Source organism: Triticum dicoccoides, chromosome 5A, assembly GCF_002162155.2.
Source record: "Triticum dicoccoides isolate Atlit2015 ecotype Zavitan chromosome 5A, WEW_v2.0, whole genome shotgun sequence".
NCBI lineage: Eukaryota > Viridiplantae > Streptophyta > Magnoliopsida > Poales > Poaceae > Triticum > Triticum dicoccoides.
Window position 1 is genome coordinate 198,385,294 of NC_041388.1, and position 14,213 is coordinate 198,399,506.

A 14,213-nucleotide genomic window follows, 5' to 3' on the forward strand; every position below is an offset into this window, starting at 1 on the left:
TTTGCATGATCATGTAGTTGACATCGTATTTGTGGCAAAGCCACCGTTCATAATTTTTCATACATGTCACTCTTGATTCATCGCAATCCCGGTACACCGCCGGAGGCATTCTTATAGAGTCATCTTTGTTCTAGTATCGAGTTGTAATCATTGAGTTGTAAATAAATAAAAGTGTGATGATCATCATTAATAGAGCATTGTCCCAAATAAAAAAAAGAGAGAAAGGCCAAATAAAAAATAAAAAAAGGGAAAGGCCAAATAAAAAAAGAAGGCCCAAAAAAAGGGGCAATGCTACTATCCTTTTTCCACAATTATGCTTCAAAGTAGCACCATGTTCTTCATATAGTGAGTCTCATATATTGTGCTTCAAAGTAGCACCATGTTTTTCATATAGAGAGTCTCATATGTTATCACTTTCATATACTAGTGGGAATTTTCATTATAGAACTTGGCTTGTATATTCCAACAATGGGCCTCCTCAAGTGCCCTAGGTCTTCATGAGCAAGCAAGTTGGATGCACACCCACTAGTTTCTTTTGTTGAGCTTTCATACATTTATAGCTCTAGTGCATCCGTTGCATGGCAATCCCTACTTCTTACATTAACATCAATCGGTGGGAATCTCCCTAGCCCATTGATTAGCCTCGTTGATGTGAGACTTTCTCCTTTTTGTCTTCTCCACATAACCCCCATCATTATTCTATTCCACCCATAGTGCTATATCCATGGCTCATGCTCATGTATTGCATGAAAGTTTATGAGTTTGAAATTATTAAGGTATGAAACAATTGCTTGGCTTGTCATCGGGGTTGTGCATGATGAGAGCATTCTTGTGTGACGAAAATGGAGCATGACTAAAATATATGATTTTGTAGCGATGAACTTTCTTTGGCCATGTTACTTTAAGAAAACATGATTGCTTTGTTGGTTTGCTTGAAGTATTATTATTCTCTATGTCAATATGAACTTTTGTCTTGAATCTTCCTAATCTGAATATTCATACCACAATTAAGAAGATTTGCATTGAAATTATGCCAAGTAGCACTCCGCATCAAAAATTCTCTTTTTATCATTTACCTACTCAAGGACGAGCAGGAATTAAGCTTGGGGATGCCTGACACGTCTCCAACGTATCTATAATTTTTGATTGCTCCATGCTATATTATCTACTGTTTTGATCTATATTGGGCTTTATTTTCCACTTTTATATTATTTTTGGGACTAACCTATTAACTGGAGGCCCAGCCTAGAATTGCTGTTTTTTGCCTATTTCAGTGTTTCGAAGAACGAAATATCAAACGGAGTCCAAACGGAATAAAACCTTTGGGAACGTGATTTTCTCACCGAACGTGATCCAGGAGACTTGGACCCTGCTCCAAGGAACAAAAGAGGCGGTCACAAGGGTGGGGGGTGCCCCCCCTAGGGCGCGCCCCCTGCCTCATGGGCCCCTCGGAGCTCCACTGACGTACTCCTTCCTCCTATATATACCTACGTACCCCCAAACGATCAGAACAGGAGCCAAAACCTAATTCCACCGCCGCAACTTTCTGTATCCACGAGATCCCATCTTGGGGCCTGTTCCGGAGCTCCGCCGGAAGAGGGCCATCATCATGGAGGGCTTCTACATCATCATAGCCTCTCTGATGAAGTGTGAGTAGTTTACCTCAGACCTTCGGGTCCATAGTTAGTAGCTAGATGTCTTCTTCTCTCTCTTTGAACCTCAATACAAAGTTCTCCCCCTCTCTCATGGAGATCTATTCGATGTAATCTTCTTTTTGCGGTGTGTTTGTTGAGACCGATGAATTGTGGGTTTATGTTCAAGTCTATCTATGAATAATATTTGAATCTTCTCTGAATTCTTTTATGTATGATTGGTTATCTTTGCAAGTCTCTTCCAATTATCTGTTTGATTTGGCCGACTAGATTGGTAGTTCTTGCCATGGGAGAAGTGCTTAGCTTTACGTTCGATCTTGCGGTGTCCTTTCCCAGTGACAGAAGGGGCAGCAAGGCATGTATTGCATCATTGCCATCGAGGATAACAAGATGGGGTTTATTTCATATTGCATGAATTTATCTCTCTGCATCATGTCATCTTGCTTAAGGCGTTACTCTGTTTTTAACTTAATACTCTAGATGCATGCTGGATAGCGGTCGATGAGTGGAGTAATAGTAGTAGATGCAGAATTGTTTCGGTCTACTTGTCACGGACGTGATGCCTATATACATGATCATGCCTAGATATTCTCATAACTAAGCTCAATTCTGTCAATTGCTCAACAGTAATTTGTTCACCCACCATAGAATACTTATGCTCTTGAGAGAAGCCACTAGTGAAACCTATGGCCCCCGGGTCTATTCTCATCATATCAATCTCCATCACTTTAATCTTGCTTTGCTTTTTACTTTGCCTTTACTTTTTACTTTGCATCTTTATACCAAAAATACCAAAAAATATTATATCTATCGGATCTCACTCTCATAAGTGACCATGAAGGGATTGACAACCCCTAATCGCGTTGGTTGCGAGTAGCTATCATTTTGTGCGGGTACGAGGGACTTGAGCGTAGCCTCCTACTGGATTGATACCTTGGTTCTCAAAAACTGAGGGAAATACTTACGCTACTCTGTTGCATCATCCTTTCCTCTTCGGGGAAATCCAATGCAAGCTCAAGAGGTAGCAGCGCCCCCCACCCTCATGGGCCCCTCGTGGCTACCCTGGCCGACTTCTTTCGCCTATATATATCCATATACCCTAGAAACATCGGGGAGTAGAATAGATCAGGAGTTCCGCCGCCAGAAGCCTCCGTAGCCACCGAAAACCAATCTAGACCCATTCTGGCACCCTGCCGGAGGGGGGAATCCCTCTCCGGTGGCCATCTTCATCATCCCGGTGCTCTCCATGACGAGGAGGGAGTAGTTCTCCCTCGGGGCTGAGGTTATGTACCAGTAGCTATGTGTTTGATCTCTCTCTCTTTCTCTCTCTCTCTCATGTTCTTGAGTCGGCATGATCTTGATGTATCGCGAGCTTTGCTATTATATTTGGATCTTATGATGTTTCTCCCCCTCTACTCTCTTGTGATGGATTGAGTTTTCCCTTTGAAGTTATCTTATCGGATTGAGTCTTTAAGGATTTGAGAACACTTGATGTCTGTCTTGCACGTGCTTATCTGTGGTGACAATGGGATATCATGTGATCCACTTGATGTATGTTTTGGTGATCAACTTGCGAGTTCCGTGACCTCGTGAACTTATGCATAGGGGTTGGCACACGTTTTCGTCTTGACTCTCCGGTAGAAACTTTGGGGCACTCTTTGAAGTTCTTTGTGTTGGTTGAATAGATGAATCTGAGATTGTGTGATGCATATCGTATAATCATACCCACGGATACTTGAGGTGACATTGGAGTATCTAGGTGACATTAGGGTTTTGGTTGATTTGTGTCTTAAGGTGTTATTCTAGTACAAACTCTATGATAGATTGAACGGAAAGAATAGCTTCGTGTTATTTTACTACGGACTCTTGAATAGATTGAACAGAAAGGATAACTTTGAGGTGGTTTCATACCCTACCATAATCTCTTCGTTTGTTCTCCGCTATTAGTGACTTTGGAGTGACTCTTTGTTGCATGTTGAGGGATAGTTATATGATCCAATTATGTTATTGTTGAGAGAACTTGCACTAGTAAAAGTATGAACCCTAGGCCTTGTTTCAACGCATTGCAATACCGTTTGTGCTCACTTTTATCATTAGTTACCTTGCTGTTTTTATATTTTTCAGATTACAAAAACCTATATCTACCATCCATATTGCACTTGTATCACCATCTCTTCGCCGAACTAGTGCACCTATACAATTTACCATTGTATTGGGTGTGTTGGGGACACAAGAGACTCTTTGTTATTTGGTTGTAGGGTTGTTTGAGAGAGACCATCTTCATCCTACGCCTCCCACGGATTGATAAACCTTAGGTCATCCACTTGAGGGAAATTTGCTACTGTCCTACAAACCTCTACACTTGGAGGCCCAACAATGTCTACAAGAAGAAGGTTGTGTAGTAGACATCAGAAGCCCCCAGGTATAATGAACGTACATATTTAGAGATGTACGCATCAGGTAGGGATAATCTAGCCGTACTAAAGCCGTAGGGCTAAAGAGAAAACGAAAAAAGGTAAAAAAAACAAAAAGAGAGGGAAAACAAATGATGGTAACAACAGGAGGGAGGAAACGAACACAGAGTTTGGTGTTAGGCATAAAATCGTCGTAGTCTGGCCGCATTCCAGGGGTTTGGCTCCAGGTGATTATCCGACGCATCACGTAGGTGGTACGCTCCTTGGTGAGAACTTCTTCAATGATGAAGGGACCCTCCCACTTGGGCTTGAGCTTGCCCTTTTTCTTCTTCGGCAAGCGTAGAACAAGTTCACCGACGTTATACGCCTTGGCCCGCACTTCTCTGCTTTGATACCTGCGAGCCTGCTGTTGATAAAATGCAGAACGAGCTTTTGCAACGTCGCGCTCCTCCTCCAAGGCATCTAAGATGTCCTGCCGATCAAGCTCGGCTTCTCTCTCTTCGTACATACGCACTCGAGGTGAATCATGAATAATATCACAGGGTAACACTGCTTCCGCACCGTACACCATGAAGAAGGGTGTATATCCGGTAGTGCGGTTGGGCGTGGTCCGTAGCCCCCAGAGTACGGAGTCAAGTTCCTCCACCCAGTGCTTGTCTGATTCCTTCAAAGACCGTACTAGTCTGGGTTTGATACCGCTCATAATAAGACCATTAGCCAGTTCGACTTACCATTTGTCTGCGGGTGATAGACAGAGGCGTAATCGAGCTTAATGCCTAGATTAGCACACCAGGTTTTCACCTCATTGGCTATAAAATTGGAGCCATTATCGGTGATTATACCATGCGGGACGCCGTATTGGTGTACCACGCCGGATATGAAATCTATTACTGGCCCCGCTTCGGCCATTTTGACTGGTTTGGCCTCTATCCACTTAGTGAATTTATCCACCATGACCAGCAAATACTTTCTCTTATGACTTCATCCTTTAAGGGGTCCGACCATATCGAGCCCCCAGACCGCAAAAGGCCAAGTGATGGGGATTGTTTGTAAGGCAGTGGGGGGCATATGGCTTTGGTTGGCAAAGAGTTGGCATCCACGCAACGTTGGACAAGGTCCTGTGCATCTGCTCGGGCCATCGGCCAATAAAACCCTGTACGGAAGGCCTTGCTAACAAGGGCCTGAGCTACGGCATGGTGACCGCCGAGTCCGGCATGAATTTCAACCAAGAGTTGCCGCCCCACTTCCTCGGATATACATCGTTGAAGGACTTCGTTAGCGCTTTTCTTATAGAGCTCTCCATCATGAACCTTGTAGGCCTTTGAACGCCGGACAATGCAGCGGGCCTCATTATGGTCCTCGGGAAGCTCCTTCCTGTTAAGGTAGGCCAGGAAGGGTTCGGTCCATGGGGCAATGACTGCCATGATGAGATGCGCCGACGGTGTTATTTCGATGGCTGAGCCCCCGACGACGTCGGTGTTTCCGGGGTCTGGGGTTATGTTTGGATCCGGACTAGTGTTGCTGTTTTCCCCCCGCCACACCACAGATGGCTTAAAAAGCCTTTCCAGGAAGATATTAGGTGGGACGGGGTCGCGCTTAGCGCCGATACGAGCAAGAACATCCGCCGCTTGATTACTTTCTCGAGCCACATGATGGAACTCGAGCCCCTCGAACCGGGCCGACATTTTTATGACTATATTGTGATACGCTGCCATCTTCGGATCTTTGGCGTCAAAGTCTCCATTTATTTGAGATATTGCCAGGTTTGAGTCCCCGCGTACCTCTAGGCGTTATATGCCCATGGAGACAGCCATCTGGAGACCATGTAATAAGGCCTCATATTCGGCTACGTTATTGGAGTCTGTGTATAGTATTTGGAGGACATACAGAACAACGTCTCCAGTAGGGGACGTTAAAACGACGCCCGCTCCTAACCCTGCCAGCATTTTGGAGCCGTCGAAATACATGACCCAATTGGAGTATGTGTCGTACTCTTTAGGGAGTTCGGCCTCTGTCCATTCGGCGATGAAGTCGGCCAGTACTTGGGATTTGATAGCTCGACGTGGTTTATATGAAATGTCAAATGGGAGGAGCTCAATGGCTCATTTGGCAATCCAGCCCGTAGCATCGCAGTTGTTTATAATGTCATTGAGTGGTACTTCGGAGGCCACCGTGATCGAACACTCCTGGAAGTAGTGACGGAGCTTTCGGGATGCCATGAAGACCGCATATGCTATCTTTTGATAATGAGGGTACCGGGATTTGCATGGTGTAAGGACAGTAGATACGTAGTATACTGGCTTCTGAAGCGGGAATTTATGCCCGTCCTGTTCTTGTTCAACGACGAGTACGGCGCTCACCACCTGGTGTGTTGCCGATATGTATAATAACATCGGTTCGCCGACATTTGGTGCAGCCAGGATTGGATTGCTCGCAAGAAGGGCTTTTATTTCCTCCAGTCCAGTTGTTGCCGCGTCCGTCCACTCGAAGTGGTCGGTTCGCCGTAGAAGGCGATAGAGTGGCAGTGCCTTTTCTCCCAATCTAGAGATAAAGCGGCTTAGAGCTAGTACGCAACCCGCGAGCTTTTGAACTTGTTTAAGGTCTGTTGGCTTAGCCAATTGTGAGAAAGCTCGGATTTTGGCTAGGTTTGCTTCAATTCCTCTATTGGAAACGATGAAGCCCATCAGTTTTCCAGCGGGAACACCGAAAACGCATTTTTCCGGATTGAGCTTAATGTCATACACGCGGAGGTTGTTGAATGTGAGACGTAAATCGTCTATTAGTGTTTCGACGTGCCTAATTTTGATGACGACATCGTCCACATAAGCTTCAACTATTTTGCCGATCTATTTCTCTAGGCATGTTTGAATCATGCGTTGGTATGTGGTGCCAGCGTTCTTGAGCCCGAAGGGCATGGTGTTGAAGCAGAATGGACCATATGGGGTGATGAATGTTGTTGCAGCTTGATCGGATTCCTTCATTTTGATTTGATGGTATCTGGAATATGCGTCAAGAAAACATAGTGAGTCGTGTCCTGTGGTGGCGTCAATGATTTGATCGATGCGGGGCAGGGGGAAGGGATCCTTGGGGCATGTCTTGTTGAGGTTTGAAATCGACGCACAGGCGCCAGGATTTGTCCTTCTTTGGTACCATCACCAAATTTGCTAGCCAGTCCGGATGTTTTATTTCTCTAATGAATCCGGCCTCGATTAACTTGGCTAGCTCTTCCCCCATAGCTTGGCGTTTGGGTTCGGAAAAGCACCGCAGTGTTTGCTTGACCGGCTTGTGTCCCTTCAATATATTGAGGCTGTGTTCGGCCAACTCGCGTGGGATTCCTGGCATATTGGAAGGGTGCCAGGTGAATATATCCCAATTCTCACGCAGGAACTCTCGTAGAGCGGTGTCAACCGTCGGGTCTAGTTTTGCTCTGATGGATGTTCTCTTCTTGGGGTCCGTTGGATGGGCTTGGAATTTGACTATTTCTTCTGCTTGTTTGAATGAGGTGGATTTGGGTCATTTGTCTAGGACCACATCATCTCTGTCCACCGTGGAACGCAGCGCGGTTAACTCTTCGGCTGTGAGGGCTTCATATAATGCCTCAAGGGCCAGGGACGCGGTTTTATTCTCGGCGCGGAGTGCTATGTCCGGATCACTAACTAGAGTGATTATACCGTTGGGCCCGGGCATCTTAAGCTTCATGTACCCGTAATGGGGTATTGCTTGAAAGCGCGTAAATGCATCTCGCCCTAAGAGGGCGTGATATCCACTGTTGAAGGGGGCCACCTGGAAGGTTATCTCTTCGGACCGATAGTTCTCCGGCGTGCCGAATACCACGTCGAGTGTGATTTTCCCGCACATCGTGCCTCCCGACTGGGAATGATTCCTCGGAAGGTCGTGCGGCTCTGCTCGATGCGGCTCCTATCTATTTCCATTTTTCGTATTGTATCCTCATAGATGAGGTTCAGTCCGCTGCCGTCGTCCATGAGAACCTTGGTGAGCCGAAATCCATCCACAATTAGGATGAGGACCAAGGCGGCTAGTGTTCGGACTGTCCTGTGTTTTGGTTCGTCGCCAGCGTTAAAGGTTATCGTTGTGTCATTCCAAGGGTTTATTGTTGCGATCTGGCAGACTTCGGCGAGTTCGTGGAGTGCCCTTTTGCGCCTATTGTTTGAAGCGAATGTCTCAAAGACTATCAGGATTCTGGGTTTGTCGTCTTCTGGAGGGTGCTGCTCTGGGGTGTCTTTGGTAAGGATGCCCTCACCGTTTTTGGCTACCTGCCAGAGTATCCAACATGCTCTAAGGTTGTGGGTTGGTATGGTGTCCGGTGTGGTGTGCATTTTGCATGGGCCATCAAGCCATCCCTCCAGAACGGTCCCGCGCCGTGTAATGGGTTTGCAATTTTTGGCTATCGGTCTGGGCGCGTTACAGGGGTGCGCCCTTTTTGCTTGTACCAGTGGTTGAGTTGGGACCGATAGCTCCCAGACTGTCTGATCTCTCCAGGCGCTCTCCATTGTGTTGTACTTCTGTATAATAGTTGCCAAGTCGGCGAATTGTAGTATGCGGCGGCGATTAATGGCGTTGAGGAGTCCTTCGTTTGGGCAATTGTTGCGGAATGCTAATATTGCGTCCTCGTCGCGGCAATCTTTGACCTTGTCCTTTACAAGGAGGAATCTGGCCCAAAAGTGGTGGACCATTTCCTGGGGTTGTTGTTGTATGCTCGTGAGAGCGCTTATGTCTGGGTGGGTGGGTGGCGTTGAATCTGAACCCTGACCCGATCGATGATCCGGAGTCTGAGTTTTTTCGGACTGAACAGTCCGGGCTCCAGAGTATCTTCTGATTTTGAAGCCCGTCGTCCGACTCTAAGTTCGGAGGATGAGGCGTGTCTTTCTACCGGTAGGTGTCCGGCTTCTCGAGGTCGGATATCCAAACATAATTCGTCCTCAGTATAAAGGGTTATCTTGCTCCTCGAGTACCGCTATCTGGTGGGTGATCGGTGGAGAATTAATCTCTCTCTGGTCTGGTTTATGCCCAATCCGACCGTAGTCTGTAGCGACTCCCAAGGCAGCAATGCGATCTAGGAGTTTGTTCAAAGACGATAACTCTGTCGGATCCATCCATTTGGCGTATTCAGAATCAACGCAGATACATTTTTCGATGACTCGGGAGGTCATCCTTGTCGGCTCAGAGGCCGAGCGGGTGATCATGGTAAAACCGCCCAGCCGGAGGGTTTGGCCCGAGGCCAGAGCTCCTCCCGAGGTGATATTTTCCTTGGCGATAAGTCGAGCCATCAACCTCTGCGACAATGGCACAGTGGAACTCTCAATGAAAGCACCAATGTCGGTGTCAAAACCAGCGGATCTCGGGTAGGGGGTCCCGAACTGTGTGTCTAAGGTTGATGGTAACAGGAGACAGGGGACACTATGTTTACCCAGGTTCGGGCCCTCTCTATGGAGGTAATAACCTACTTCCTGCTCGATTGATGTTGATGAATATGAGTATTACAAGAGTTGATCTACCACGAGATCGTAATGGCTAAACCCTAGAAGTCTAGCCTGTATGACTATTGTATTGAGTATATCCTTTCCGGACTACACCCTCCGGTTTATATAGACACCGGGGGGGATCCAAGGTTACATAGAGTCGGTAACATAAGATGGAATATTCATAGTTGTTCGCCAAGCTTGCCTTCCACGCCAAGGAGAGTCTTATCCGGACACGGGTACAGTCTTCAGTCTTCATATGTTCACAGCCCATCAGTCCGGCCCATAGATAACAGGCCGGACGCCCGAGGACCCCTTAGTCCAGGACTCCCTCAACGACTTCGAGGCATAACCACATTGTGGTGTTACAAGTTGGTAATCAGAGCCATCCCCGACTTAGGAGCCCCCTGCTTGATCGAATCATTGACGTTGTTGAGCCTAGAACAAAATGTTTTGAGTCTTAGGATTATATATATCAGAGAGTAGGATTCTTTTTACTCCTTAGTTCCTTCATCGCTCTGGTGAGGCCTCCTGACGTAGAAATTTTGACTTTTCTCTCCTCAAATTTCATGAATTTTTTTAGGATCACACGGGTATCTTGGAATCGTTCCGATATTCTTGTGACAAGAACATTGTTCTTGGTGCCTCCTGACATTTAGGGGCTATGGCAATGTCCCGGGGAGTTGAGCTCCGAGGTGTTGTTGTCACAATTTTATCGTTGCAGTTCTGGAATACCTGAGTTCGCCGACATCGAAAATCTCTTTTATGCAGTTGTTGGTGAGATAACCTCGATGCCACCCAGTACTGGGGCGGGAGTTCGGGAGTATTGCCATAACTCGTATAATGGATGCTTTTCGAAGGTTGAGGTACACGATTTCCGAAGGTTTCTTGGTTATGTGTTGAAGGATGGATACAGCTGGATGTAGGGATTGTTAGTTTGGATGAGATTTTATGCTTCCCCTGTATCCCCAACACCTGATTGCATAACCAGAAAGTTTCGGGAGTTTATAAGTGGGAATTCAAGTAGCTCCTAGAATATCTTTCCAACAGACACATGATACGATATGGGATATATTATATGTTTGTTCCAGCTTATTCTGCAAGCCATTCCTTTGTTTTTGTTTTTGTTTGTGGTATTCGAGTTGCTTCGAAGTCAAGTGTTGATTCCATACGTTTCCTAAGCGATGTTCTCATATTTCTATGAGAGTATTAATCCTTGTTGATCATCAAGGTTGTCTTTTCAATTTCTTTCCAACCAATGTGTGTTTCATCCGTCCCCAAGTTGCCTTTGTTTTCCCCACCCTCCCACCCTTTTCCTTCAAGGAATCGTATTGCTTAATCAAGTATTCATTTTTATTCATGTGAAGTCTCTTCATTTTTTTCCTTCAATGTTCTCACCCGGTGATTATTCTTGAAGATACTAACGAAACTTCAAGTTTATCATTCTTCGTTCTCTTTTCTTCTCCGGTGGATTGAATTTAAACTTTCGGTGTTGACCATACCCTTTTCCGTGATTCAAATGCTTTCCCATGACGGTGCACCCCTGAATCGTTCATCTCTCACTATTCATTTGTTCCGGAGTGCTGAAGATGTCTCAGAAGATTCAAGTTTCCATTCTCAATTTGCTCAAGTTCTTTTGAGGATGTTATCTCATTCAAGCCATTTAATTCAACCGGTGCAGCCCCCCCCCCTTTTCAAGCAATCGTTCAACGGTGTATCTTTTAGTGGGCCCTAACCCACGGGTCTTTTTCCAGGATCTTACCTGACTCTTCTAATTTTTCAGAGCTACCTTTCTCAAATTCTTTTAAAGTGTGACGTAAGAATGGATTCCATCAGTCATATGCCTTCTTCAAGATTGTTTCAAATTGTTTTCATATTTCGCTCAACCTTTCTATTCTTCATTCCGGAGTGCCTCAACAATCTATGGTGGTGTTTCTCATCGTCACTCTCTCCATTTGAAGACCGAACAAGAGTTTTTCTTAAATCTTGCTACATTCTCTTCAAGATTCATGGTTCTAGCTTGATGCCATCCTCTCATATTTGTTTTCGATTGTGAGAATTCTTTTCAACCATCCGGAGCAATTCAGGAGTCTTTTCAGTTTGATTCTCCGGAGCCCATCATATCAGAATTATTCATTCCAGCTTTCAGCTGTCATTCACCGGTGCATCATCCAAATATTCTCTAATCAAGCATCTTCGTTCATTTGATAATTCTTCCCGGTGTTTCGCTATCTTTTCCCTGATCGTTTTTAATTCTTATGGTGGTTCTTCCAAGATTCCTCTTCCGTTGTACCGTATCAATTCATTCGTTCTTCCCAAATCCTACCAGTGGTTCGTTGAAGACCTTCCCAAGTTTGCGCTATAGCTCTCTTAATCCTTTCTACGAGAATAAGTAGTATGCCAAATCCGTTGCTTGTCATCAATTTAATTGGTGAAGGATACGCATAACGTAATTCTTATTATTGTTTCATCCAAGTGATCTAGTTTCTTCGTTCCAGAGTTGTTCATCACATCACATTTCTCGGTTCGAGATGCTTCATCTTTTCTTTTCTGGAGTTCCAAGTTTTCTTGGTTACATCGTCGTGAGGCTCCATCTAAATCATTGCAAGGCTTCACCTTGTGTTCTCAACTTCTCTTTCTTTCTATCATCCTTTATTACCGGAGTTCTTCATGGAGGATCTACATGGTAGTTCGTCAAGGATTCCTTTCATTCTTTAATTGTTCTTCAAGATTTCTCTCAAAGCTAAGATCCGCCAAGCTATACTCTAAAATAAACATGGTGCTCAACACATGTTTTGTTCTAAGGAGTTCAAGTATTCTTCTTCTTGCATTTCGAAGTGCAATTCTTTCTACCTTATCTTTTGAGGTGGTATTAAGTCACTCTTGACAATTTCCCTTCGTGTGTATGATTCAACAGTTGTCAAGAATGAGATAGTTAAACCCATAAATTTCTTCGTGCACGAGCTCTTCTCAATCCATCAATCTCTTCGTTGGAGTTATCTTGTGTCATGTTTCACCTAAAGCCTTCCCTAAGGAATGTTGCTATTGTGGTGCTTATCAATGATCCAAGTTTTTTCTCCTATCCTCTTGGTGAAAGAAGTTTTTCATTGCCTTGGTGCTCTCACTCAAATCAATGGCTTCCTTTAGTGGCCGTTTGTCACCTCATAATGTTGAGATGTTTCCATAAGCCCACTACAAGCTTATCCTTTTCGTTGTTGGTTTGCCAACAACTCCGTGATAACCTTCTTGGAAGGGTGCTTTCCAAGCTCAATTGTGGCAGAAGCTGGCATTTTCCTCTCCATTCTGTTATTCCAATGATCTATCTTCTATTCTTGCTTCCGGAGGCTTTGTTATGTTGCTCTTTTCTATCATCATCTCGAATGGTGAGGATTGTGTTCTTTTCGTGCATATCTATTTAACCGGAGTGTCGTGCCCTCTTTTCAAGTTCTTCCCATCTTGTCAAGTTGTGCCTCCCTTCTCAACCGGAGTGCTGTCTGAAATCTTTCTTACACTTGTGCCATTCTTTCAATAGTTCCGAAGGCACTGTGTTGTTGATTTCATAAAGTATCCTCTCATCTTGCAAAGTTCATGTTCAATTCCTACCATTTACAGTCGGAGTGCTGTCCAAATTATATCATTCTTTTCCCTTCTCTATCTTGTTTTAACCGAAGTGTTTTATCTATCATTCCTTTTCTAACCGGAGTCTCATCCAAGTGCTTTCATTTTGCCAAGTTCATATTCTATGACTTCCTTTTCCAACCGGAGTGTTGTCATAATTGATCTTTATCGTTCATTGTACATCTCGTTTCAACTGGAGTGCTTGCATGTACTTCTTGTCCATTGCAACCATTTTCTTATGTCTTTCAACCTACAAGGCTCTAGTAATGTTCCTTGTTCCTCTTTTCTAACGGCGTGTTTTCAACTTCGTTCATCTCTGTTGTATTTGTAACGCCCCGGATATAACTTTCCCAATTTGTACTCCAACTCTTGTCGTTTCCGGTGTTAAGTTATATTTATTTCCTCGGGTTCGGGTTTTGTCTCCGTGTGTTGTTTTCGTTTTCATGCATCTCATATCATGTCATCATGTGCATTGCATTTGCATACGTGTTCATCTCATGCATCCAAGCATTTTCCCCGTTGTCCGTTTTGCATTCCGGCGCTTCATTCTCCTCCGGTGGCCATTTCTAGCTTTCTTTCATGTGTGGGGGTTAAACATTTCCGGATTGGACCGAGACTTGTCATGCGGCCTTGGTTTACTACCGGTAGACCGCCTATCAAGTTTCGTATCATTTGGACTTCGTTTGTTACTCCAACGGTTAACCGAGGGACCGAAAAGGCCTCGTGTGTGTTGCAGCCCAACACCCCTCAAATTTGGCCCAAAACCCACCAAACTCTGCTCCATGTCCTAGAGCGTTCGATCACGATCGCGTGGCCGAAAACCGCACCTCATTTGGACTCTCCTAGCTCCCTCTATGCCTATATATACACCCCTCCGTTTTCGGATCATCTCCCCTCTCGAAACCCTAAAAAAAAGGTTTCAGATCTGCCGCCGACGGACGTGTCCGGTGCGGACCGGACAACGTCCGCCCCGTCGCGCCCGGCCACTCCCGTCCTGCCATCTGTCCCCGGGCGGTGCCCACATCGCCGCCGGCCCGCAGGCCCGAGGC